We start from the raw sequence: 24,727 nt of genomic DNA on the forward strand, positions 1-24,727 counted from the left end.
TAGAGGGTGCATTAAAAATGGCGAAACCAGACTACAGCACACAAAAACTAGAATTACTGTCCTGCCATCCCTGGTGAAAAATAAAGATGCTTAAGTATATTAAATTTTAGCATACTTGGTGTACTTGTTGTTAGACTTATTATCTGTATACTTCAAATATGTTAATGATTTGTTAACTTGAAGTTTGCTATTTTAGAACAATCAATTTTGTAACAAAGTATATTTTAGTTTTAATCAAATTAAAGAATAGAAAATCACAATTTTAATTGTATTCAGTGTACTTTGGTAAAGGGCAGCCACCTTAAGCAAGGTAAAGTAAATGACAGTATATGACTGTGTGTGTACTAATATGCATGCTTGATTAATTAAATTAATTTACCTTGTTTGTGCTACTTTTTCAAAGTACAATGAAGTACAGCTTTTTAATGAACTTATATTGAAGTGCATATTGAATTTTTGTAAGCATACTTCAGATACACTTTTAATGAAGTGAAATTAAAGCATCCTTTTTAAAATACACTTTTAATATACTTAAAATTAAGCAAGAATACAAGTATAATTTTGTGACCTAAATAAGCGTAAATAAATGTATGTATTTCTTAATTTACCAGAGTGTTCTAGCTTTTCTATTATTTGCCTTTATCCACTTAGTCATTACATCCATATTAATTATTATTTATCAAAAATCTTTTCATGTTGATATTTTGTGAAAGCACCAATAGCCATTCCTACAATAGTTTTGCAAAATCAGTAAATAACAATTGCCCTTAGTCAGAAATAATGTGATATTTGATTTTGTCCATATCATACAGCCCTAATTCCAGTGAGAAACATACTGCCTTTACTTACAGGCAATATTTACAGAGGTCTGATCACGTCATAATTTTATTGAAATAGGCATGTGTGTGAAATTTTGTCACAAACATGAACTATATATAACATTGAATTCTTGAGTTATTGCCAAAAACATGTTTTGTAAGTCCTCAGTGACTTTTGATCTTTGGCCTCCAAAATCTACTCAGTTAATTCTTGAATCTAAGTGGTTTGGACCAAATTTGAAAACATGATGTTTCTGGCCATGGCTGTGGGGAAATACATTTCAAAATAAATAACAATATACTACCATGCACAGTGTGCACATACTACAATTCATTACTATAGCCTCTAGTGAAAAAATGCTTTCAACACTACAGCTACTATGACTACTACTACTGCAAGATATTTTGGGACTGTAGGTGGTGATGCTTGTAACTGGGATGGTGTGTTGGGAAAAACACAAGCAGCAGACTGGAGTAAGTTTATGGAAAGTTACTCAAATTTTGAGTGTGAAGAGTGAATAGCATACTTAAAGCTACGACAAATAGTCTATAACTGGTTATGAAACAGTCTCAGTTCATTACTGATGCCTCTATATGACCTACATAAGTTACCAGGACCATCCAGCTATCAGTATACAACTATCTTATCCAAGAGTGGCTATTTCTATATAGTTAGTCTTTATGCCTGCCGCCGGGTTGGATTCTTCATAAAATCAGAGCCTGTCTTTACATTTTCCCTGGCAAAGTTAAAATGACTAGTATGTTAGCTAGTTAAAAAGATTTTTATTTATTTTTTAAGTTATATTTTAGTAACCAGCATAAAACATTATATTAGACCAACAATTTCACCACATTTGGTATTGAGGTAATCCAAAAGAAATAAAGTTACATTACTTTAACTTTGAGATACTTATATTAGGTTACTGAGTACATTTTTAACAGATGATTTGAATCAGAATATCTTTTAAAGTAACCTACTGAACTCTGACTACACCATACTACAAATTCATTTCCTTGCATTGAATGTAGAAATGCAGAAGGAGTCTTGAATATAGGCTATGAACCCTGTGCACATGCCCTCCCCCCGTAAATGTACTTTTCAAGGTAGCTTAAATTGGATGAACCTCAAACACGGCAATTATAGACACAGATGCTCTTTTTTGCAGTCATCACACACACATGCACTCTCTCTTTCTCATACACACAGTACCTCTGTATCAGTTATGCCTTGCGTAATTTAAAAGTCATTTTTTTACCTGAAAGATCACTAAATTGCACAGGTTGGTGGGTGGATTGCTATAAATAAATAAAAATAAAAAAAACACTCCTACTGCCTACATTTGCAGAAGGAATGGAGCAGCACATATTCATCCGACAATACAATGCAACATGGTGGCACACAATGAAAGAAGACCAAGGTGAACAGAACACCATGGTCTCCTGCTTGTAATATACAGAAATAGAGACTAAGAGTCAACAGACCATCTATTATGTGAATCTACTCAGGAGTTTGTTGTTTGTGTGTGGGCGTGCTTTAAACAATATATTTTGGAATATTTTCACCGCTTAACGTTGCTGTCAGACAGCCTTTTCTGACAGGAAACTGCTGTTACGTAAGCCAAATATCCCTGTCTCAAAACCAACCAAACTCCCTAGATGAAATCAGTCATTTTACCTTGCTGAACAATGGAGCTGTTAGTCTACCACTGCATGGTTCTGCTAGTTAATTTATGTTGTTGTGTGACTTCTGTGTTTTAAAAGGATAGTTTGGCTTCACCAAAGTCACACAATGACACAATGAAACCAAGAGACTGAGGCAGCAACTCCTGTGATTTATAAGGTAAAGTTACTGATTTTACAAATGGAGTTTGGTTTATCTAAAGACAGTAATATTTGGCTTATACAAAGGCATCCCATCAGAAATGGCTGTCTGATGGCAAAGCAAAGTGGTGGAAATATTCTAAATAAACAATAGTATAGTGTACACTTGATATTGTTTTTTTAGTTGGACATTTTTTTAGGTGGGTAAAAAATACCCTTTGTTGCTAAACTTGTCCACAGAAGTTTATTGCTTAGCTTCTTTGCTTGTACTCGTCTCTGTTTCTTAAAACTGGGGATCATGCCAACTGGCATCCGCTGTAGCTAAACACACTATCAATAAGTACCTCAAACAACCCTTCATCAAATAACCCGAACTATTCCTTTAAAGAAAGTGGAGGGGGCGACTGGGGTGAACACATCTACAGTCTTATGGTGTGCTCTCACAAATTAAATTACATTCTAGTTGCAGTGCAGTATGGAGGGAATCTAAAATGACTTTTCAACACAAGGAACAGACCCCAAATAACAAACATCATTTCCTCAGAAATAATTGAATTGCGTTCCCCTCTCCTTACAGACAGTCGAGTGAAGGTGACATGACATCCTCTCTGTCTCGGGTTAGGCCTCCGTCACATCATCGCCGCCGTCTTGACAGCACCACTCATCCGTCCTCCTGATACGGTTTTCAAAATCTCAAGTGCTGTTTTACAAATCTCAGAGAAAATCAGAGGCAAAGCTCCCACCACTTGACCATGCTGCTTTATTGCTCATGGCAGTTTCTCTGCCAGAGTCAAGGAACACCACTGAACTCCTGATATTGAAAGCCATGGTGGATAAAACGGTCCCAAAATGGCACACATAAAAAAAAAAGAAAAGTCATTAGACCATTCCGCATTTAAGCCACAAAGACTCACAGAGAAATATACAGGCACGCAGACTCAGTTTGTGATATTTCAGCATCAGTGTGGGTGACTGTGTTGAAGTCTTTGTGTTTATGAGGTAAACAGCAGACTTAAGTGCCAGATATATCACTTTGGTAGTCTTAATCAGAGGCGGCGGGGGGCTTATTTCTTCTTGGAGAAGATGAAGTGTTTATTTACAGAGCTATTTACATTTATTTGTTCGCAAGTAGTAAGTAGAATTAATGTGTCTGGGTGAGTGAACTGTGAAATGTTTCCGTGGAGAGCGTGTTTACTAGTATAAGCCACAATTTGAACAAAGATTTTAGGTTTGTATGTGATTGCAGGCAGCAAAGATTTCAATACATTCCTGAATATAAGTTTTTGATTTAACCTCAGTGGGAGAAATGTGTTTCTGTTTCTGCATCATGTATCTCATTCTGTGCGGATCACGGGAACGTCGGCTTGCCGTGGCCTCGCCCCGACACTGCCCTCCGAGCTGTCCTGTGGTTGTGCGTCACTGCAGGACGGTAGCCTGCGCCGTGTCCCAGGGAGCGGAAGCAGATGTCGAGGGTTTCACCCACTTGAAAGCATTAGCGGGGCAGCCGCAAGATGAAAGATGGCCGCTTGGAGGCAGAGAGGGGGGCTGGGACTTAATCCTGCCATCCCTCCCTGCTCCTCCTCCTCCCCCTCCCTTCACTCTTTAGTGGTATTGCCTCTCTTCACATCTCAACTCAGATTGCGCTGTGCAAACAGAGCCAGTCATGGTGCAGGGAGTCTGTCCTGAATCCCAATGCCGCCAGCCACGCCACAGCCACTTTCTAAATGTCTTTGATCAGAAGTTTCTGTAGGAAAGCGTTCGCCGGCAGAGCAGCTCCTCTGATTGCTGAGGTGATTTGACAGACATACCTATATCAAATCCGTTTGCTGTAATTGAGGAGAGCGGCTTGAATGCAACTAGGCTTGGTCCCTCGATCTGTCTGTCTGCACCAAACCCCGCAAGATGGCCAACTGCTGAGGAGGCTGCAACCAGGTTGACACCATTAGATTTATCTCCCGCTTTGGTTGATGAAAGGGAGGAAGAGTGACTGAGGCTTTACTATTGTTTGTGGAGAAACATATAAATCCAACGCACATGGGCTGTCACCGGACCGATAAATATGTATTAGAGCTGCATGTGATGAGCCCCACTGTGGTAGGAAGCTCACTGGGGAAGGTCAGAGAAAGAGGAGAGAAGAGCATGGGCTCTATCACCCACTGAGGGAATCCACTAATTATCCACACTGGGAGGTGTACGTGTGTGTATTTTGAGTGCATGTGTGTGTGTGTGCATGCACTGACTTTGATTGATAAGACGCAGGGATGATGAATAGACCGACAGACGACAGGCATCATCATGATGGGGGTTAACCATTTCTGACATTGTTTTGTCTTCAGTATCGACTCTGACATCCACGTAGCGAATGATTACTCAACATCCTGATGAATTAAACAGAAAGAGCATGACGCAAAACCGTCAACATGTGTGCCACATTCATATCTAGCATGTTTTACTTTGTGAAAAGCAACAGATAGCCCTGGAATTATCTGCCCGTGTTTGACATGCGAGAACCCGACACCCAAACTGTGAGCAGATCCATCAAACCATAGCGTTGCTGGCAGATTGAGGTCACGCTGAATTATGACTGGAGCTCCGAGGTAATCACTCATTGGGTGCCTGCTAAAATGCTGTCGCGTCGCTCTGCAGCCGCCTCTGCGCTGCGGTTTGCCGACCTCGACCGCGCTGCCCCCTCACTAGACACCCGTTAAACGGGCAAGTGGTTCAGGCCCTGGTTTGGTAGACTGGCTTGTAGAGATAATTCACTGCTGATAGGGAAGAAAAAAGCTTGACCTTGGGGTAGGATGACAGTGGTGGACTCAGGCAGTCTGAGGGGCAGGGGCAAAAAAATAAAAAGTAAAAAGGCACCCAGCCATATGTGGTGGGACAGCAGCGAGTCAAAAGTCCTGATGTATTTATAGTGAAACTATTCCAGTCCCAGGTTTATTTTAAAATTATTTTATGTAACTTAAAGTACAACAAATACTTCATGTCCGTGATAAAAACACACAGGGATCTATTAACAATTGAACCATTTATATGCGAGCAGCAGCCAAATAATTTTCTAGCACATAGGCCAGCCTATATGGGACTGCATCACAGTTTCTCCACCGGAAGGCACTTTATTGTGTTTTTTCCATTGGAAGGCATCCTAGAGGACACTTTTCACACATTTTGTCCACTAAAAGGGCACCCTAAAGGGCACTGAATCGCATTTCCTCACATACAAAGAGGCTCAAACAAACATACTAGTTTAGGCCATGTTTTGACAGCATCAATATGGATGAGATGCTGATATCAACGTGCCGAGGCTGCATCACTGGAGACAGAGTAACATGATGTGGCTGTGCTTTGGATCACTGCTGATGTATTACGTGGCAACTACAGGCATGTGTGAGCGTCGAGTCCGTGTTAATGGACAAGGATGTTCTGTTGGTGATGGTGCCAGTAAGCGCCATAAATGACTGTACTTTGTAATCTGGAACAGCTGGCAAAAATCACTGAAGCATCAGCGGCGAGTTTTATCATTCTGGCCCTGAGATAAATGCGACCGTAAAGTGCATCCTGCAAAACCACTACTACCTCAACAGTGTCATCCAAATTTAAATTAAAAAAAATAAATTAATACAGACAACACCGGGGTTAAAGTGACATATGCCAGATAACCTTGAAAAGGCTGGATTGGCGAGGTCTTGTTTTATAGGTCAGTGCTTCATTTTCTTAACAATATTCCACTTTAGGAGCTAATAGGGGGTGAAAATATGTAAAGCAGCAAAATCAAAATTCCCCTCATACACATAAAAGCCATCACAAGAGAGGAATAACGTGGCCACAGGGACATGTCTTTCTGTCTTTTTTCTTCTCTTTCCCATAACTCATACTAGATCTTTTTTCCTACCCTTCAATCTTTCCTCTGCTCTGTTTTTCGGTCTCTCTCTATCACACTCTCACCGTTTCTTTTTCCGCGGGACCATGCTGAGTCCCTCCCTGCTGATTATTAGACATAAGCCTGCGTTCAGCGGAGCCTGAATCCTCTGAGCCATCTTACCTCCACCATCTCTTCACTGTAAGCAAATCTCCACAGACCCGAGGACTATGCAGAGCCCCCTCTGCTGCAAACATTCCTCTCCGTCTACACTCAAACTAGGCTAGCACTCAGTCGGACACACTCAATAAATGTTGCTCTGCCTCTATTACTGCTGCTCTTCTTTTTACTTTCTCAGTGCTGTTTTTTTTTTCCAATTCTTTCTTAACTCTCATTTCCTCTTGGGTATCCACTGCAAAAAGAGAATTGTTGGGCCAGTTTTAAAAAGAAATACTTCAGTTGGCAACACACAAATGAATTAGTTTTTTGTTTTTTTTGTTTTTTCAAATCAAGTTAACAAGTTAAAAGAATTTCTTAAGACATTGAAATTAATTTAAGTGCTGGAATCTAGTATTAGAAGTAATTAATGTCCCTCTGCTCTGTATTCTATAACAAAACATATTTATCCTATTCATGATGGCTCAGCAGAGAATTACTTTACTCAGTTCATCTCAAAAAGGCAGACATTTAAAAGTTAAACCTCCTAAGTTTACACCGGATCATGTTTTAAATTTTAACATTTTGCTGCAAGAAAAATAAATTTAGTCTAGGTTTAGCATAACAATTAAACTGAGGTTTAAATTTAATCTTTGTTAATTTTAATCTAGTATAAAAGTTTGGTGCATCATAAATTGAAGTTAAACCATAATTTAATCTTTGTTGGTGCAACCCAGTCTTCCTGTGTTATTTCAGTTTATTAAGTATGATGAATATGATATGATATTATTATATAATATAAATGAAATAATATCAGCCTGACTTAACAATAGCTAGTTTCGTTTGGTGACCTTACAAAAACTTTAACATGATTTTATGTCTAACATAATAAATTATTTGATAACAGAATATAATTTTTGTCTTGCATTAGACTTCAAACCTTCTTTCTAACTCACAAAGAGAAAATAGCGGCTCAAATGCAGGGGGTAAATTTAGAAAAGACGTAGACGTCATGTCAGCACAGGTACAATACTAAGAGAAACTGACAACTACTTCAGTAAGAATAGCATGTGAAGGGGAACGGGATGTAATTTCAAAAACAGAAAGCTGAATAGGACTCATTCAGAACATTACATTACTTCAACTGCTACTGAAATACATTTTATAAAGTGCATTTTGTCCAATATAATAAAGATACATGAAGTAGTCTCCACCTGGAATATTTAAAAGCAGCTGGGAGATGAATACTTGTAAAAATCTGCCTAATTGTACATCCTTGGCCGCTTCATAACATAGGGTTAAAGCTGCCGTCTCCATGGCTACAGCCTACAGTACCACAGCCTGCATCCACTTAAACACAAGTGCCTCTGGTCTGATCATGCATTAGTCCATGGATAATTTCACATTGGTCTGGCAGCCCTGAAACAACACCTACATTGTTTTTCTGTTCCATTACAATTTCCGCCCATCATCGAACTCGTCAACTCCAGAATGAATGATGCTGATGGAATCAGGGAAAGGCCAAGGCGAGGCTTTTCGGAGACAGTAGTAGTGTCAATGAATACACTCCCTGGATTCCCTCAGGCTACAGGGAGATATTGCAAGTTAAAGCACAAAAGCAGCCATGCAGTATGTGTGTGTGTGTGTGTGTGTGCATGTGTGTGTGTGTGTGTGTGTGTGTGTGTGTGTGTGTGTGTGTGTGTGTGACAGAGAGAGAGAGAGAGAGAGAAAGAGCATTAATCCCAAGAAGTCTGTTATTTGCGGTACTTGTTTGCTTAAACATTAAAAATGAAACATGACATAAAACAGCCCAAATGGGACTCACTACTTATGATTCACTGCATGCATGATTTGTTTTCTTACTCTTTTATTGCTGCGACTATTCTTGTTACCTGGCTTCACATGTTTCCTCTAAACCAGATTTACTCTGGAATGATTTCGTAACAGATGATCCAACAGGACAGCTGCCAAAGAAAATGCATCTCCTTCCCAGAAACCGACTGTTTTGTTTTGCATGGATCAGGACACAAAAGCGAAGGCTTGCCTAATTCCTACAAAACTTAAGTCTGTCTGAACATCCCGGGAGGTGTTGTAGCAATGTTCAAGTGAAGAGCAGTGGGCTTTGAAAAAACAGAAGAGACTGCCCTGCTCCTGTTTTCATCATGTCCATATAGAGGCAGTGTCTGAGGGGCTGGTGTTTTCATCTATCAGTGTGAGACATGCTTCATGCCAGCCCTATATAATGTTGTTTGAAGCTGTTGGTCTTCTGCTCCAGCCTCTGTAGAGACTGCCTGCTTGCCTGCAGGCTGTGGCTTAGGCCAAATAAAGAGTTTGATCCATGAGGGTGGATGGTGGATGGAGGGAAGAGGGAGGGAATGGGAAAGCAGAACAGAGGAGAGGAGACAGAGAAAGGAAAAAAGGAAAAAAAAAACAAAAACAAAAAAGATGGGAAAAGAGAGAGGAGAGGAAGGAGGAGGAAAGATGAAGGTGTGAGGATGTGAAATAGTAGGTATGAGAGGAGAGGTGGGGAGAAGAGAGGAGGATAAAAATGACCCCATTGACAGGCTGTACCCAGGTTCCAGGATCGATGTGCATCTGAGCCCGGCGAGTGTGATATCTCCTACTAATCACGACGTGACATCCACTGGTCAATACCACACACTCCAGGCCTCATCATCACACGCACGCTGGCCTCCCTCCGTCTGCACGTACAGCTCAACGGGGCCACCGCTCCTCCCTGAACTCATCAATATGGCTGCTAATCACAGGCACACACACCATACCTGAGTCAAACAGTAATTGTTGACTAATTCACAGAATTTATTTCAGGCTAGAAACTGGCGTGGGTGGAGGGTTTTACTACATCGGGACATTTCAGATTAGTTGTCATTTGCAGTAAAGCAGATTAGACTGAATTTTAAAACACGTCTCTCTGATTGTCTAAACTTTTTTGGTGTGTGTGTTGTTTTGTCCAGTACGACAAATTGGATCTTGTACTCTTAGTAGGATAACACGGCTATTTATTCTGAAAACCCTAATAGGTCCGTTCCCATTCACTTACTACTGGTTAAAAAGCATCTCATGTGAAGGTTAGGGCAGCTCTTAAGTACTCTGCTGTAGCTGTCGGTGAAAAGTGTGGAAGTGTGTGTGAGGGACGCAACAATCACAGGGTGCAGATAGACTCTTTTCTTTATCTGGTGACTGAAAAGTTCAGGGAGAATCTATGAATAGAGATGCTATCAAGGAACAAAATCTTCTCCATGATTCAAAAGTTTCAGCAATGGAAAGAGGAGATCCCCCAGAAAAATTCTATTATTTGAGCTCATATGCATTTAAACCACACACAAAAAAATCGTACAAGAATTTAGTGAAATCCACAGCTCAACACAAAGGATTGCCTCCTCACTGAAAAAAACAAAACAAAAACAAAACAACAAAAACTAACAAGGCAAGTAGACCTGGCAATTCACTTGCCTGACTGGGCAAGTAGTAAAAAAGAATTCAACTATATTGATAATTGATCAGTTGTTGAGGTACTTTTTCATCCAAAATGGCAGAAAAAGCTGTTTTCGGCCTCTAAAATATGTAGATTTCCCATTTTTCTTTTGTTTATTATCATATTAAACAGAATATTTTTGAGTTGTAGCCTGAAAAAAGTAGACATTTAAAGTATCACCTTGGACTTTTAAAAACTGTGTGGAAATTGTTCATGATTTCCTGACGGTATTGCGGCCCTAAAATGAGCATGACAATTAACTGAAGTCTTTGTTATTCTCTGTTATTATTTAATAACTGATAATAAAACAGTTTGTACAGAGGGAAATAAAAATTGACTTAGGGCAAGTAGATTTTGGACCAACTTGTCCGACTGGGATAGTGAACAAAACATGTTGAAAACTGAAATCAATTCATCTTTTCTCATTAGAGGAAAAAAATCTGTAATGTATTTACTGTAATAAATCATAAAATTATCATGATATGTCATCAGAGATCAAGGAAAGATGTTATGTTGAAATACTGGCTTCTGTGACAACGCTACTATAGCTGCAGTGAGTTCAAATTAATGCAAAATGTTTGCTGAATGAGTTAGTCTGTTTATGAGTTGTAAGAAATCATTAATAATCTTGTAGAAGGCTTAGATGTATATAACATTTAAATTGAGCAATTTGTTAATGGAGTCTGGCAGACAGTGACACAAGCAGACACTGAACTCAAACTGTATGTATTTTCAGAGCAGTGGGCTTTTGTTTTCAGAATAACAGGCTGAACTTTACATTGACAGACAATTAACAGTTATAAACAGTTGACAGTGTGGGACTCGTCCTTGCTTGTTATTGTCAAATTGCAATGTTGCGCTTGTCTTGCACTCCTGCAACCTGCTCAAGCTTCCTCCAGTCTGAGGAGCACGACTGACTTCAACTGTATATTAAACAGTGATTCAACAGTTTATGGCCCTACCATGTTATTTTGATAGCCGCACGCATTTTAGCATCTGCAGTTGTTACATATTGCTCCTTTAATGTAAATACACAAGTTTAATTTATTCAAGTTAATTAAACCTCAAATTTCTGGTATTTACTTTCAGAACTTAAAAATGTGAGTTCTTCTAACTTGAAGATCATCCAAATCAAATGAAACAAGCCTGTGTTTAAATATTCCCAGGCAAAGTCATTGAGTAGCCAGTTAAAAAGAAGCATTTTCTGTTATATTTGTGGTCATTATGTGGTCGCTTTTGTCTACAAGGGTCCCAAAACCATCAAACTAAAGTTCCTTGTAGTAGCTTTAAGTTAAAACACATTTTGAATGTTTTTTTTTTTTTTTTTTTCAGTGCATGGCAAGAAAATGCCCTTTACTGTACTTCCTATTCATTCAGCTGTTTCCTGTATTTTTTTGGGGGGACGTTATCTGTGCGTCTCATGACTACACATGCATGCAAGCACACACACTGAATTGATTTCTCTCCTCCTCCTCTCTTGCAACCTCCCTGCCGAACCAAGAGAAACAGAAAGCCTGCACGCTGAATTTTTCCATTTGCACTCATGCATGTGTCACTAATGCTGCAGCCTCTGAAAAGCACAGAATGCTATCTCCGTGTCCTCCTATTGCTAGCTCTTTTTGTGCTGTGGCATTCAGGGCGGTATTCGCCGAGCTCACTCCACACCACTGCAGTGCCTAGATTGGCCTGATAGCTGTGTATGCACAACAACAACACGCACTGTCAGCGAGCCTTGACTAGGCGTCGATGTGGAAATGGGAAGAATAATGAGTTATTACAGGGTTATCTGTGTGTATCTCCATGTCATGACTGTGTAAGCGGCTCTGCTAATCTCATTAGATGGGACAAGTTGTTAAAGATGTTTTCTGATTTCCTCTCTCTTCTCCTACTGCGTCCACAAATAGATTTCAGATCAGTGTGCTGAGAGGAAATGATTAGTGCCTTTAGCTCCTGCAGAAACTGGTTTTCATGGGAGAATTGTGCAAGTGGCTGCTGTGTGGTAACAGTGCAAACATCTGACTCCTGTTGTTTCTAAATATATGCACCATGTTTTACACCCCATCTGCATTGTATAGCAGCCCCAAAGCTTGGTTCATTTTTGTATATGCAGCAAGCGGTGACAGGCAGAGACAAAGAGTGCACTCACTTCAAGGAAGCCAAGCTCCATAAGTACAAATCAGATGTAAAATATGTCTACCATGGGAGGGTCAAAGACATAAGTCACACACAAATATGACAATTCAACCATGAAATGTGGAAGGATGGGAAGCTTCTATTCTTGGCGACATCTTGCCTGTGAGAGCCAGATGGGATGGCTCAAACTCATTTTTGGGCCAAGGAAAGCCACGGAGAGGGCGCAGTCGCATTTGTGACAAATTATCGCAAGGGGTGTACATCCCTCTGGGGGGGAATCAGAGGGATTCAGAGCAGAGACGGAAAGAAAGAGTGACAGCGAAAGAGAGAGCCGGAGAGAGAGAGAGACCTCGGTCTAAGTGCCTAAGCCTAGCAGAAACAAATTAGCTGTGAGCTGTAGGGGTACGGGAGGTGAAACTGAGATGGATACGCACATGCTGGTTAAAAGCAGGAGGTGGGTGGAAGCTTACTGCTTACCCTGGCCCTTTTCACAGTCTTCCAGTACAGCAGATCACTGGCTTACAAGCCTTTGAGTCTGGTTCAGAAAAGGATACATCCCCGATTACATCTGATTGTAGCTTGCATACAAAGCAAACAATGTGCATGATGTTTATACACACACACACACACACACACACACACATAAACATGCAGGCTTAGCTGCACATGATGTGTATCCTCTAAATATCAATTGTTTCTCCAGGGAAGTCCAAATCCTACTTCAGATACACAGGAAAATACTTACACTCTTAGAAATAAGGACTCCAGAAGGGTTATTCCTGAAAGACTAAGGTTCTACCCAGGACTATTTGTTTCTGAAGAAAGGCATTGTCAAGGGTTCTTTGTAAGCTCCATTAAGAACCCTTTTTGGATGAAAGTTATTCAAGCGTTGAAATCCTTGAAGAACTGTTTCGTCAAGGTTCTTTGGACCATAACGTAAATGCGTTTTTGGTAGAACCTCCTGGGGTAGTTTCTAAATAAAACCCTTGGGATATAACAAGGCTCTCTGTAAAACCCCGTAGGTGGGTTTCGTGCTTGCACCCTTAGAGGGTGGAGAGAACCTCCACAATGGCTTCTGGGTGGAACCATTAAATGATTGTAGAGTCTCTGTATAACCTCTCATAGGGGATTCTGGGCGAAACCTTTCACAGATGGTCCTAGATATAATGCTTTGTGCTGGGTTCTAGGTAGAATTTTCTGAAAGAGTTCCAACTGAAGCCATTATTGAAGGTTCTACCAGGAACAAAAAGGGTTCTTGTCTGCGAACAAGTTGGAAAACTCTTTATGGTTCTAGTTAGCATCTTTATTTTTATGAGTGTACAGGCAACATTTAACATCCAATAGCCCCACGCAAATAAATGCTACTAGCATGCATGCATGCATGCACCTGCACACACACACGCACACACATAATTCAAAAAGCTCATTAGGCACCACACACAGAGAACCTTGTAGGCAGCAACCTTTTTTCTCTGACCAAGAACATCAACAACTCTTTTAATCTAAACCACCATTAATGAAGCAGAACCAGAGGAGACGTTAGAAAAAAATACTCCCCTGGACACGCTGTAATTCCTGCGCCCCACTCGTAATTATAGTGCTCTTCCTATTAGAAAGAGTCCCCCTGTTACCGATGCCTTTGAGGGTCAGTGGTCACACCAGCAGCAGCGGCGGCGTCCGAGCCGATTAACTATTGTACCAGGCATGAGCGTGTCAGGCTGGGCGCTGGCTCCAGCAGCGTAAACATATTCTTCTAGCTGTGCCTGTGTCACTATGTGTGCTCCTCTCTCACAGCATCTGACACCACTGTTCCCCTCCTCTGCCCATTGTGCTAGCAGCCCTGCAGCCAGAAGCCACACAACCTCGGTCTAATTCAAGGCGGCACACCATGCAAACAGCGGACAAAAATAGGATGGATATGTGTCGCCCTCTCCTCACCCTTCTTCTCGGGCACACATTAAAGATTGAGAGCGAAAAAACTCTGGGGCCTGGGAATGGGACGGCACTCCGAAACGTGATCCTGGCCCCTGACTGTGGAATTACCTGCAGAGAGGGAAGGCTGCTGTGTTTGTGTATTTACTGAGTGTGCGAGTACATGTGTGTGTGTGTGTGTGTATGAGTGGCCCGCACACTGTTAGAAATAAAAGTGCTAACTAGAACCATAAAAGGTTCTTTAGCTTTTCCCCATAGGAAAACCTTTTTTGGTTCCTAGTCGAACCTTTTATAAAGGTTTTATTTGGAACACTTTCAGAGAGTTCTACCTAGAAACCAGCATAAAGTGTTAGAACCTAGAACCATCAGTGAGAGGTTTCACCCAGAACCCTCTATAAGAGGTTTTACAGGTGACCTCTCCAGGTTGTGATGGTTCCACCTAGAACCCACCCAGGGGGTTTTTACTGAGAACCCTTTTTATATAACAAGGGGTTAATCTAGAACCCACCCAGGCGGTTCTACTGAGACCCCATTTATTTTCCAAGAACTTTATGATGTACCTACCCTGGAGGTTCCAAAAGAAATGTTTTATTTTCCAAAAGTTTTACCTAACATCTACCTGGAAATTCTACCAATAACCCTTTTTATGTTACAAGGGTTTCATTTAGAACCCTTTCATTTTTATTTTCCATGGTTGTTACCTAATATCCACCCAGGAATTCGACAGAGAACCCTTTATTATGGTACAAAGAACCCTTGACGAAAAAGTTCAAGTGTTTCAGCATTCCTCTTTCTCTTTCTTTCAAAAACGGTTCTTTGAATGAAAAGCGTTCTTAATGGAACCCTTAGTCTTACAGAGAACCCATGATAAAGTGTTCTTTGAGTTAATGCAATGTGTGATTGGCTCACTACTGCAGCTAGCAGCTCCATACAGTCTGTGGCGGTGAAGTCAAGTGCGATGTATTTGATGGAGGCGGCTGTTCAACATGCCAAGATGCCACCAAAACAAAAGAGACGGTATTGATACTGGCATGGGTATCATAATTTTGTAAACGATACTCAGGACTTCAGGACGAACCCTTTTTGAACCCTCCTTTGTAAGAGTGTAGAGCACAGTGGAGATATAGCAGCACTGTCACAACAGCCTATCCCTGGAGAGCGTTGTGTCTGCCTTCCCTGCCTCATGCTTCATACTGTAAACTCCCATTGAGTCAATTACTGTGGCAGACTCTTTAGCCACCACGGCCACTTACTGTAAGTGGACGTTGAAACAATTGGGTTATGACATGTCCTGCTGTATGTCCATTGGCAGCAGCGGCTCCCTGAAAGTCGTACAAATCAAGTCAACTGGAACTCTCAACAATTAAGAGCTATTTGTGCGGCCTGTCTGAACTCAGCATTCAGGCTGCTGAGAATCGATCTGCTGCAAAACTGATCTGAATCAATTATTTCAAATCTTTTTATTTTGATTAGGAAATACACAGAGTTGCTGAGATGTTGACTTTAGTAATGGAGATTAAAAATGTGTTGACCAAAGTGTGTATCAATCTGAAAGCCGTCACTTCTGCCTCCTCTGAACAAAAGCGTGCTGACTGCACATTTATCTGCGCCGCAAACTAGGAAATACATCTTAGCAAGACAAACAGACAGACATATGGATGAACTGAGCTGTCGACATCTATTCTCATTGTGTCACAGACGGTGAGAGGAGGGAAGGAAGAAGGGAAGTTCACAGGAGGATACGAAAAGAGGGAAAAGAAAAGAAAAGAAAAGAAGAGAAAAAAAGCATGAAGACTCTTAAAATTCCTCAGTGGGTGCTATTGTCCCTGGAGAGTATTCAAGGCAGGCAAAGGCTCTCTGCATAGGAAAATGGCACTCCGCATGCTAACTGTGACTTTGCATTCATTGTGAGGAAGACACAGGCATCTCAATGCATTGGGTGACTCATGCAAACCATTTCATCTCCAATATGTGCTGTTCTCCAGCTCAATACACAGGCTCTAAAATGATTTCGGAGTGTGATTTGCTTGAATTAAATTTCTTAACGGCGAGATATTTCTATAAGGGTGAAAAATATACCTCAGATTCATCAGTGGAATTGAAGACAACAATTTTCTTCCTGATGTAGTCCTGTCAGACCTATTCAACAACAATTTGATTTGTATTGAATCTAAGACAATGAGAAAACCTAAATTGTTATTTGTTTATCGGGCTTTGGCAGTTTTATTCCTTGTGACAGTTTTTAAGCCCATGCAGTGAAGAAACAACTACATTCTGAGCTAGTCCACAGCTAAGAAGCTTCGGATGGCTTTCGGAACAGTTTGCTCAAAGCATTTTCATTTAACCGTATTTTGCGCAGCTCCGCCACCCCTCTATAGGGTCATATTGGCTTATGATGCTCTGCAACTGTGAGTAAATATAAGCCTGTGTATTAGATTTGGGGCCTGAGATGAAATCTAATTTCTGTGAGCTATGTGAGAGAGATTGCTTGCTGATACACATCCACACATCCAAGGCCACATCTGGCAGGCCCTATCAAATATACATGAACCCCGAGATCATGATATGGCTGCACTCCCATTATTCCCTCAAGTCCACAACACATTCTTGTTCCTTGTAAGGTTGTTTGATATCGACACTGACATTTGCTTTGATATTTACCAACTTTGCGCAGATAAACACAGCATGACATCTATAACTCAATAAAAACATAAACTCAGTACTTTTGTTTTTGCTTTGCTTGTTTTTTGTTCACATGTTTTTCTGTGTGAGTCTGTGTTAATGAGCACCTCCCCTTTACCAAGAAAATCCATTGACCTGACAGGTGTGGCATATAGAGATGCTGAATAGACAGCATTATAATTGCACAGGTGTGCTGTGTACTGGTCACTCTAAAATGTGCACCATAATCTTTAAAAAAAAGCAATTTAATAGGCACTGAACTTTGGCTATTCCACTGGGCAACAGATACCATTTTTTTCCCAGGAGGGCAAAGTCATGACCTGCCCTACTCTGCCTCTGATTAGCTAGTACTCATTACCTTTGTTGGGTGGGTTGGTTAGGTTTTGGCAAGAGGAGTGATTGGTTAGGGTAAAAATATCAGGATAAGTCAATCAGAGGCAGAGTATGGCTCGTCATGACTTTGCCTTCCTGGGAAAAAAAACTTGGCATCCATAGCCCGATGTGAAATAGTTAGGTGCCTAATAAATGTCTGTCTCCGAGATAAAACTGCCCATTTTAGAGTGTCTTTTTATTCTGACCAAACCAAGACACACCTGTGCAATGATCATACTGTTTAATCAGCGGCTCTATATGCCAGAGGTTCTCAAATAGAGATCTGGGGACCAACCAGGCATCTGTGGTACTCTGCCAGGGGTCCCTGAAAAGTTTTCAGATGAATTGATTTAAATGATCAAGACATTAAAAAAAATGTATTTATGTATTTACAAAAGGCGTTATTGTAGCCTGTGTTTATTCTGTGATTTGACTTTTAGCAGTCATTACTTATTTACACAAATCTCCTTTCCACAAACAACTTTGTAGACCTATTCAAGTTCCAGGCTAGGCTCGCTGATGTTCCTTTTTCTTTTCTGTAGGCCTATTCCATATTTTGTATTATTCATAAACTCAGTATCTTTTTCAGATTTTCACTTGTATTTTATCTAAAATAATCACAATCTGCATTGTATGTACTTAGAATTAAATTTCTTTTCTCGATGTGTGCAGGTATTCTGTGTTGACATGGAGCACATATTTGTAATACTTGTCTAAAATCCTCCTAATACATTTCTGTTGTGTTGCCCTTTCACATAACTAAGTAGAAGTGCAACATAGGCTATGTGAAATTATTCCAAGGCACATAAATGAGAGGGCTGCTCTTATAGTTTCTATTTTGTGAGGGCTCCTTGGCTGAGAAACAACTGAGAACCTCTGCTGCACCCCCCACCTTTCAGGTGAATGGATTATCTTGGCAAAGGAGAAGTGCTCACTGAAAAGGATGATAATAAATTTGTGAACAAAAATTGAGAGAAATAAGCCTTTTGTGTGCATAGATGAAATTGTAGATAATTTACTTCAACTCATACAAAATGGGAACAAAAACAAAAGTGTTGCATTTTTATCTTCTGTATTAGTGTTTGCCAACGTCTTGGTTACTGTCCGATCTCATGAGGATACCATTTAAGAACTGAATATTATAATGAAGGCAATAAAGCATGGAGATGACTTGGCTGATATTGAGAAGTGACAGTTAATTTGAGTCATTGGTGTAGCCAGCTGATAACAGATTGATAGTGTCGCAAACTGTAATGGACAAGTAATTAATATCTATTGCACAGACTCCATTTGGAACACTAATGTATCATATTGAATTTCAAGTGAAACAAAAAAACGGAATGACAGAAAACATCTCAATGTCTGGCGCCGTGTCAACCTCATTTCAGACCAGCCGGCCCTAATAACAAGGACTATATACATTCTCCTCTCACAGCGGCACTCAAGCCGTTTTCAATTTTGGCAAGTACAGAATGCAGTGTATTTTTACCTCCGGTCCTTCCTGTCAAGCTCTGAAAAGGCCAAACGGGTAGTGGTGGACAGTTTCTTCACCACCTCAATATCCAAAATTGTGTTGGCTGCTTACAGTGGAGTGGTGGTGCGGGGAGTAAAACGCAGAGTGACAGGCCGAGGTCCCAGCACAAGGGCAGAGAGCTGTGAGCTGAGCTATAGTGAGGAGCAGCACATCCCCGCCCTGGCAGTCTCATTCACTATTTATTTGTATGTCTGTATATGTGTGTCTGTGTGTGTGTGTGTGTGAGAGAGAGAGAGAGAGAGAGGGCGCGCTGCCAGCTAGCGTCATTCTATTTGCTTATGTTGTGTTTGGGTCCTTGTGCGTACACACGCGTCTGCATTCTGGTGAACTTTGTGGAGCTTGTGTGACTGCCTCACTGAAGTAAGAAAGGCATTCAATAGTTGCCTTTCTGCCTCAGCGGTCACACTTCAGATTATCAGTCTTTTACATTCAGGCCGGGCTGTAGGCAGCCGAGGAGAGAGAGGAAAAAAGAAAAGAAAAAAAAATATCACGCTCGTGTGAGAGAGTGCACAGGTTTCTTTCTCATGTTTTTGTCCTCTTTTCCATGGTAACATGCCTTTCACTGCAATCTGTCTGTTTCCATATCTTCCCCTATATTCTCTCCTCTCTGTTGTGTCTCTTGCTGCCAGAGCCAGTAGGCACACAGCTGTAACCACATGAAATCCCCTGGAGTGGCAGAGTATGTGGACTTACATGTACACATGGCCTCTGTGTGTGTTTGTGTGTGCGCGTGTGGAGATGAGCTGAAGTGAGCTGAGCATGGAGGGGAATATTTACGCAGGCCAACCTTTAACGACAGTCAATCCCATGAGCCTGGACCTGCCATAGCCAGAGCCGCGCGCGCGTGTGTGTGTGTGTGTGTGCTGTGTTCAGAATGTGTACAGCATGTGTTTGTGCAGTATCGATGTGAGTCTGCAGAGATGAGTTATGTGTGTGTACGGGCGTGTGTGTGTGTGAGACTGAGAGTGCTCGTCGATCAGTTAGGCCGCATGCTGGCACGCTCCACTTTCTCAATGTCAGGCTAACACATATTCAACAGCAACTAACGTCACAACACTTGACACATATCTCACCCACAGACATTCTTTTCCAGCACACATTCAGAGTGGCATCGGTAAGCCTATTGCCATTACTATAGAATGTGTCATTGTCAGCCTCCATCAGCACATAAAGCAATGACACACAGGTCTAGGCTGCAGCGCACAGATTAGAAATATATACTCGAGTTCTCTCTATGGCTCTCAAGTTTGAAATTTTAAATACAACAAATTATCATGATTAAGAGCTCCACAGCATGAGGGATATATGCATCTGTATAGAGTGCTGCAGCAATGAGTCCGAACCCCTAGAGATGAGTTAGCATATTAGCACTTCCGGTCCTCTCATCTTGAAGTCAATGGGTTTTTTTTGAATGGGCTTTTGGTTACGTGCTGGAAATAAGTTATATAATTTAAATAATAATTTACGTGTCTTTAAAAAGATGGCTAAATGAGACTACAGTGGTTGTTTCAGACATTCCTCGTCATAAAAAAAAACACAAGTCACGCGGCTGTGGTGTAGTTCGTTTGTAGCCAGATGGTAGCCTCTGGTGATTGCATTTATAAAATTTTGTTTGCTACAGATTTTATTTTCTGCGCTACTCCGGAATCCAATGAAAAGATCACACTGGCTTTTTGTGGAGGGAACCAGTTTAAAAGATAAGTTGGCAAGTCAAGAGAGCTGCACTTTACCCTAAAGAGAGTAAATTTAGTTTTGTGTGAAACCACTCAGCTCTTACAATACACACCACCAACACCAACATGGCTGTGACCTTGGTACATTTCCTCTTATTCTTCCAGAAACACCACTAAAGTATTAAAAAAGGTTAAAATCACTACAACTCTGGCCATGCTGGAAGCTGCAGCCATGTGAAAGCAGAGTTAGTCAGTTCTGTAAGTGCTGACTATGTGGTATTGAGTGTTAATGAGTGACGTCACTTTAGTAGCTTTTGGGTTTGTAGTCTAATTATGTATATTCTTAGTCTTATAATTCAGACGTTCAACAGACGTAATTGACAAATATCTGTGTAATTCATGGCACTATTCAAATGGGATCAAAAAATGAAATGCATATTTTTCCCATAGTGGAGGACGTTTGCCTCTCTATTGCCCTTCTAACACCAGCAAATCACTTTTGATATCAGAGGTCAAATATTATTTCTTCATAATTACTTTTACATTGTTTGCATAATCTTATGACTGTTATCATGATTTTATTTTATCCTATCATGTGATTATACCGTAGGTATATATGGAACATATAAGGCCCTGGGTCTGTATTTGTGATGACAAATGATTGCAACAGGCTTTTTTCAACACAACAAAGTTGAAAAAAGGACAGATGTAAATAATAAAATTAATGATGACTGAATTACATTCAGCTGCTTCACTGTTGGAGTCCTAGTAATGTGCATGCTGGCTCACCAGTTATTGTGACACTTGAACAGAACAGAGCCATTGTGAAAGTTATTAGTAACACCTGTGCTTCCCCAGCGTACGACAAGTCAGAATGTCTGCTGTGAAAAAGGCATATTGTTTGAAGGTTGTTGATTTTCATGTAATTAAGATCTAGAATAGAGATGTTTGTTGCAGCTATAAATCGCTTGTATTTTATTTTTTATTTCTAACAAATGATAGAAAAAATGATTACTTAAAAACAACTCCACAGACCTTTCTTACTGCACCCATATTGATATGAAATATCAGGGTAACACAGGTGTTACCAGTGAAGGTACCTTTCCATGTGGCTGCTGTGAAAGTGGTCTATTAGCTGCTTTTTAGTGTTGATGATGGTTAATAAACAAATGAACACTCGTTAATGCTGATTGGATATCATTAGTCTTTAAGCATCAAACTTTATTCTTGACTTTGGAAATAGTACAAAGGAATCCTAAATTAATGTCCACTTGTAAGCTTTTTCAAACAAGCTACAGGGCAGTATATCAATATTATATCAATATCATGATATGAGACTAGATATTGTCATACATTTTGGATCTCATTAAATCACATATTGTCTTTTCCTGGATTTAAAGGCTGCAGTACAGTAAAGTGATGTAATTTCCTGAACTTACAAGACTGTTCTAGCTGATCTATTATTTGCCTTTAGCCATTTAGTCATTATATCCACATCACTGATGACTATCTATCAAAAATCTAATTTTTGTTTTATTTATATTTTGTGAAAGCACCACTCTTCCCTACAGTATTGTCGCAGTATCGAGCTATGTAAATGTATAATGCAGCATAGGCTAAAAATAATATAAGATATTATTTCTAAGTGTATTGATGATCCTGACTGCTTGTGTGTAAAAGTGGGAAGTTTTATGTGCAGCTCTTTAACAATAAAAGAGCAAAACAAAAACGGCAAATGGTAAATCTAGTGAATTAAATACCTGATAAATTAAGACACTTCATTACATTGATGCAAAAGAAAAAGAAGTAACAATCTAATTTGACAGAAAACATTCTTGCTTATTGATTTGCAACATTGCCTACAGTTAAATATGACGGTTATGACAGTTTGTCTTACTTTACACATCATTATCTTACCCAACCTTAATTTAAATGATTTGCAATATATAAATCTGTCTGCCTTGTTGTAATCAGAGTGCTTCTTATCTTAAAAAAAAGTATTTATCAACACACATTTTTCAAAAGGTAGCACTGTAATATTTGAATGGCTAGGCCTATGTGGTATTATTATTCACAGGTGAGAATATTTTGTATTCTCTGTTCATTTCCAGCTGACTGCAGCATCTACAGTTGTTGTCACTTACTGTAAACAGCATGGAGCTTGGATCAGTTCTGTCACACATTGTCTCTCCTTATGATACTGTACACTTGCATCTGCATTTCTGTGTGGTGAATGTCTGCGTGGGGAATGTCCGCCACTGGCCTGCGTTAATTCAGTGAAATACTTCCATGGTAACATGTTTTGCTGTTTGAATTTTAATCAAACATTGGCCACCCTTTTTTCAGCCAGGGATGTATTTTGGCTGTGACGGGGAGGGGGCAGTGTTTTTGGCTCTGATCTGTAGCTGTTCCCATGAACACCATCAGATATTCACAGTGCCATCTCTGATGTCGCAGCTTTCCCTCCTCCTCGCCAGCTTCATCAGTTTTGACACAGAGAAAAAGACGTGCGCTTTTGGGCTCCTGACAAATTACGGCAGCACAGTCTACAGTGTTTGAATAATTTAACACCACACCGCTTGGGGGAAATTTGAAAACCTACACGCCGAACTAACCTCTTCTCTCTTTAGGGCTTGAAGCAAAAGGCATCATCTATCTGTCCTCTGGGATGTTCGAATCTTGTATCTTTCAGTATCTGCGAGTGTGGAACATGTTTTTTGGTATCACACGGCTGGTGGCCGTCTCACAGGAGAACTCAGATACCCATACACCCCCTGTCTTTCCCACGAGGTCGAGGTGAGAGGTCAAGATGGGCTGGATAGGTAGCTGTTCCACAGAGGAAAGGTTTATTCCATACAGCTCTTTAATAGAGACCAGAGGGAGAGGAGGAGTAGCGGAGGCTGGTAGGGTTGTAGCACAGTGGCGCCGTCTCCCTCCCATCTCCTAATGAGCATTCTATTAGCAGCTAGGGGACGGATTTAGGCAGTTAGGCATACGGAGAAGGCTGGCTAACAATGCAAGTGGTTAGCTAAACAGCTGTTCTCTCTCTGCTGCCACCTCCCATCCCTGGCTAATGAAGCCCTCACCGATGAGCAGGAGTCCCGGGACATGCCTGAGAACAGCCACATACACCCAGACAGGGAATCTCAGTCACTCACAGGCCTCATAAAAAAAACCCTGTGTGGAGGATAGCTTCACCGATAAGACAACCAAGGCTCCAATTAGATAGTGGCTCTGAGGGGAACCCTAAGAATAGCACATTGGGCGAGCGCAGACATTTTTATGAGCACTCTGTGCAGCTCCGTGTTTGGAAAGTAAACACTCCTTCGCATTGTTTTTTCCGAGTGGAAAACGGCAGAGGCCATGATGCCTTTCATAATGGATAATAAACAGATCACTGTGATGATTTTTGTGAAATGTTGCATTGCTACATTTCATTATCCTCTACAGTGTGAGTAGTGTTCACAGTGGTGGGCATCCATCAAGATTAGTGGCATGCCATATGGGTTTGTCAACATCTGAAATACTGCGGAGGATGCATGCTCTCCAAACAGCCTTCACTTAAACAAGGAGAAATGTTTCATGAGCGACGCCGATTTTTCATTTTCTAAAAAACTGCAGCATTATGTTCGGCTAGCAAAAAGCAGGATTTGTTTTAGTTAAATGTAGAGTCTGTCAAAGGTTCGATCATCTGTCAAAGGCCCAGGTCACCTTCAAATAACAGATGGGTTAAAGGGATAGTTTGGATTATTTGTCGATTAGTCAGTGTCTTAGCTACAGTAGATGGGGGGCAACATAATATTGCTCTCTCCAAACTGACCAGACCTCATAGGCGAAATCATTAATTTTACTTCAAATAATACAGGAATTGTTGGTTTATTGCTACATGGTTCTGTTACTTTGTTTGTTTTTTGTGTTTGTTGTTGTGTGGCTTTGGTGTTTTAAAAGAATAGGCCAGATTCACTGAAGTCACACAACAGCACAAACAAACTAAGAGAATGAGGCAGAAGTAGACCAGAAACACCTGATAAAATGGCTAGTTTGATCTATGGAGTTTGGTTGGATGGGGATTTGGGCTTTCCCATCAGAAACGGCTGTCTGATAGCAAAGCAAAGCAGTAAAAATATTCTTAATATAGTGTATCCTGAAACTGATGTGCCTAAAATACTTTTTTGCTGACCCTGTATACAGCAGTTGCAGTTGCTTAGCAGTAGTTGTTGTTGTTAGCTTCCATGTTGGTACTCCTGT

General features: G+C 40.6%; 1 protein-coding gene across 2 annotated transcripts in view; it reads right to left on the reverse strand.

The window, feature by feature from the left end:
* The window catches only part of nlgn3a (neuroligin 3a), a 182,566-nt gene that overhangs the window by 24,874 nt on the left and 132,965 nt on the right, over positions 1-24,727 (reverse strand). The window lies entirely within an intron of this gene.

This window comes from Lutjanus erythropterus, chromosome 5, assembly GCF_056507025.1.
Source record: "Lutjanus erythropterus isolate fLutEry1 chromosome 5, fLutEry1.hap2, whole genome shotgun sequence".
Lineage (NCBI taxonomy): Eukaryota > Metazoa > Chordata > Actinopteri > Lutjaniformes > Lutjanidae > Lutjanus > Lutjanus erythropterus.